Consider the following 4,967-nt stretch of genomic DNA (forward strand, 5'->3'; position numbering starts at 1 on the left):
GGCTAATTAGGCACTGTAGGCAAGTAAGGCACTGCCAGGCAACTCTGCAATGCTCCTTTGATTCTTAAGTGGAGTATAAAAAGCACAGCATGCTTTCAGTGCGCCATTGCCTGCCATGGTAACTTTGCAGTGCAACACTGTCACATAATAGGATGCAGCCCTGTGCCCATCTCACTAAAAAGTATCGATAGGGGTTTAGAGACCAAAACAACAGCGTACCTTAAAAATATATGAATACCATATGGGATTCACATACCTTACATCCACAAATAAGATGTACACCTTGTTTTGAGAAGGCAGAATGAAGGAAAAATAGATTTTTCCAGAGTCATAGCTGAATGGAGCAGAGATAGTCTACTCTTCAGTGGGCATGTCTACATGGGCTACACAGCACATGAATAAACTCTGGAGCTTATTGCTTCAGGATTCTTGCTCCTGGGTACACCGCTTGAACATGTGCCCGGGAGCAATTAACTTGAGCAATACACTCTCTGGAGTTCATTCATGCACAACACATGGAGCAAGGTCGGAGCAGCTCTGGCTGGCAGGAGGCCCTGGGGGTCAACCTGCCAGCCTGGGGATTGCAGAGGGGCTGGCTGGGGCACAAGAGCGCTCCAATGTGGGGCTAGCTGGCAGGCAGCCCCTGCACTGATGTACCTTCATGCCTGGCCTGCCAGGGCAAGTCTACATTTGCACTGCTGCAGACTTCTATTCCTCAGCAGGATGTACTTAAATGCAAGTAGTATCCTGCTGTGGAGTAAATTAGTGTACTCTAGCCTAATAGGGGTGCATGTGTAGACATCAAGATGTTTACTGTGCAGCTAACTAATCTACTGCACAGTAAACATCTTGTGTAGATGCACCCAGTGTCACTCACCCTGCCTCTCCTGCTCAGCCAAGTTAGGGGACTTTAACTCTGTCACAGCTGCTGCTAAATTGGCTGCTCAGCTTTTGGCCACTCAGCCAAAAGCTACTGCCAATTTGGTGGTGGCTATGACATGGTTAAACCTTTAGCTTTTGACTGAGCAGCAGACTGTATCTCTCCTCTCTGCAGATGGGAGGAAGCCAGCCCCTGGCAGCCATTATAGCATCCCTACACCTCCATCCCAGCATTGAAATCAGGTTACTTACTTAAAACATGCACCCCAATTTTTGGAGGAGAGGTGTGTGTGGTTTGCAGGTAAATATGGTAGATCATTGGTCTTGGAATATTAGTAGCTAGGAAGAACAGAATTGCTGCATCACATCAGACCCACAGCCTATTTGTTTCTAGCTTCTTGTCTCCAAGAATGTCCAGCATTAGACACTTTAGGAGAAGGTTGCAGATAGGTACAGACTAAGTTTCCCCCAACCCTACACCTTCTGTAGATTTCATCTTGCTTTGTGGTGGGTAAACCTTGTTTAAATCTTGAAACATGGGTTGTTGGGGGGTTTTTTAATTCAATAATGTGAACAGGTAGTAGAGGAGGACAATGCAATGGAGTTCTACAGTTAAAATTCTTTAATCTAGCAAAGGCTGTTTCACAAAAGAAGTTATTTTTTGGGTTGGTAAATGTATGAAGGTAACTAGACACACTTACCATTAATACGCTTATGGAACGTCTTAGCTCTTTGGAATTTAAAAACGCCTGTAAAAGGAAGGAAGATAATCCTTTTTGCAATGAGTCTGACATCAAGGAAACCGAAAGGTGGCAACCATAAGGAACTTGTCCAGGCTGCTTTGCTCAGGGCAGCAGAGTAGAAATTAATATGAAGTGAAACATTCCCTTCAGCTGGATTGTATTATTGGAAAATAAAATCTTACATGGGATTTTCGAAGTTTACTGCTGGCATCCACAAACCTGCTGAAGAGGCATATTGGCAATGCTGGGACTGTTCAGGGTTGATCTCAGAAGCTGGAAAGCAGTTTCATGGTTGATCTCAGAAGCTGGAAAGCAGTTTTGTGTTTCCTTTAATTGCCTATGGTGGCGGCAGCTTCTTTGGGTCCAGGGCCTGTGGGATTGGAGCGGGGGTAGAGCCTCGCATGGGCTGATTTGCCCTGGGCCCCACACCCTGCTCAGGTCGCCTCTGCCCATGGATGTGGGGCTTCAGCAACATTGTGGCAAGGTGGTGGCCTTCTGCTGTGGGTGCTTTCCCCATGCTGTCCTGGGGAGAAGTACTGGGTGTGCGTATTTTCCTTGTGTCATGGGGAAGACATGTAGAGGTGGAAGGGTCCTAGCATCTGCCCACCTGCCTCCAACCTGGGGTGAGTCATTCCAGACTGTAGCCAGAAAAGGTTGCCTATCCCAGTCTAATTCATCCTTTTGGCTTTTGCTGTAGGAGTGAAGGGATTTTTATGCTTTTCTCCTTTTGGTAAGAAATGAAGGAAAGCAAGTGCTAGAGAAGGTACCATACAGGCCCCTGGAGTTGCAAGACGTGGTTTTCAGGAACCAGTTAAGTCAAAACGTTGTAACTCGGAACCAATTTTCTCATAAGAAACAATGTTATAAATGGGGGATTGGTTCCTGAACCAAGGCCCAATACCCTATTTTCACCACAAATACCCCATAATTTTGTACTTGATCAATTATAGATGAGTAATATAGCTACATTAATATATTTATATTGTAAATAGCAATCATATTGATTTGGAAAGACTTATTTGAGGTGACTTTGCTAGACTTTTTGAAGGGTTCTGGCTGGAGTCTTCTCAGGAGTCTTGGCTGCAGGTTTTTCTGGAGTCTTGTCTGCTTTCTTAAAGAAACTATCCAAGGCAGTTTGGATGGATGTTCTCCAGGGAGATAAGCGACACAGCGAACTTGTTCGCTGGCATGGCATTGCATCGGATCAAGCGTTGTAAATTGAAACTGGCATTGTAAAGTTGAAACAGGGTGTCAACTTATAAACACTGTAAGTGTGAAACGTAAGTCAAGAAGTGCCTGTAATAGAGATCAACTTTCCCTCTGTTAATGAATAGACCAAGGGGCTGAGACCTATTAAATACCGTATTTACTGATGTATCATCTGCAGCTTTTCCCCCAAAATCTCTTCTTATTAACAAGAATGCCTCTGGCCCCGCTTTTCCTGCAACTTCATTGAATGTAGGCACCCTGCATCTCACCGATTGCTAGTGTCACACAGACCAAGGGCAGGAGCTTGTCAGGTGCCTTCAAATGAAAACAACTTATATTTCTAAAAATATAACTATCTGTGCATCAAAGTATAAAAGCAAAAGACAAAAATGTTCTTTCCTTACTGCACTGAGCAGATTGCAGGCTGGTCCGTGCTGGGAAAACATAAGTTATTAATACCCTGATATACCTCCCATGCTACGTGGGGGTAACCCTCCAAGCTCTCTACTACAATCAAAGTGAATTTATGAACCGTGGGGTATAGGATAAGACCACTCTCTGTGGCATTCAGCATTTTCCATCTTTAAGCTCTCCCCTTCATCTCAACAATGCATGTTTTGTGCTGCCTATCTGTTGAACAGATTTGCTTGTGCCTTTCATTAAGGTATCTGCATACTGTACCACACTACATATATGCAAAACAAAATGGAACCAGGTAGGAAAAAAAAATAAATAAAAAAAAAAAAAATCACAGAACGAGAGCTTGGGCTCAGTCAGAACTGTAAGATGGCTGAGGATACATGACCGCCCCAACACACTCCATCAGCTGGTGCAAAGAATGGGGATCTGGACAGAGACAGGCGAGACATGCAGGATTTGTAGTTTGTCCCAGAGACAGTTAAGGAGCCCGTCTCTGAACTAATTTTTACAGCTCACGGTTCCACATCCAAGAAGTTCTCTCCCCTCACCTGGATCCCAACTAAGAGGAGGGATCAGGAACAGGCTCATCAAAACCTCATCACAGCTGCTCAGAATGGGCTGATTTCACAAAAAGCTTCATTTGTATGATGCTGAAAGGTTGTAATATAGCTGTGCGTTTATGGGCAGTCAGCAGATTCCTGGGTATGAACAAATAGATGTAACCAATCCCTCCACCCTTACAGAATGCAGCTCATTAGTGACCGCCAGTATCTGTGGGAACGTTAGTTCACCAGAGCGCCCCAAGGGATGACGAGGTCGAATGGTCACAAACTACTTCAAGATCGTTTCAGGCTGGACATAAGGAAGAACTTCTTTACTGTCCGAGTCCCCAAGGTCTGAAACAGCCTGCCACCGGACGTGGTTCAAGCGCCTTCATTGAACACCTTCAAGACGAAACTGGATGCTTATCTTGCTGGGATCCTATGACCCCAGCTGACTTCCTGCCCTTTGGGCAGGGGGCTGGACTCGATGATCTTCCAAGGTCCCTTCCAGCCCTAATGTCTATGAAATCTATGAAATTAGCAGCTACATTCTCTCCAACTGTTGCAGCTTCCTGATGATTAGCCTCAAGGGAAAAATCAGAAGCATGGCGGCATGGAAACAGTCTGCTCCAAACAAAGAATATGTGCACAGAAAATGGATGGACTTTCTAAATAATCCAGAACTGGGATCAGCATACTCAACCACTGTCACGATATTTAATAGGGCTGCACGAAACAAAAAGAGGGAAAGGGGCCAGGAGGCTTCCTTGGCTGACCAGAGAAATCCAGAGCAGCCTACAGGCCAAAAGGGGAGCACATAAAAAGTGGAAACAGGGAGAGATCACCAAAGAGGAGTATACCTCCTCTGCTCGTGCTTGTAAGGAGGCAGTTAGACGGGCCAAAGCTACCATGGAGCTGAGGATGGCATCCCAAGTAAAGGATAACAAGAAATTGTTTTTTAGATATATAGGGAGTAAAAGGAAGGCCCAGGGAGGAATAGGACCCCTGCTAAATGGGCAGAAACAATTGGTGACGGACAGGGGGGACAAGGCTGAACTCCTCAACGAGTTCTTTGCCTCAGTGTTCCTAAGCGACGGGCACGACAAGTCTCCCACTGGGGTTGTAGAGAGGCAGCAGCAAAGCGCCAGACTACCATGCGTAGACCCTGAGATGG

Source organism: Alligator sinensis, unplaced genomic scaffold (assembly GCF_000455745.1).
Source record: "Alligator sinensis unplaced genomic scaffold, ASM45574v1 scaffold974_2, whole genome shotgun sequence".
In the NCBI taxonomy this organism is placed as follows: Eukaryota; Metazoa; Chordata; order Crocodylia; family Alligatoridae; genus Alligator; species Alligator sinensis.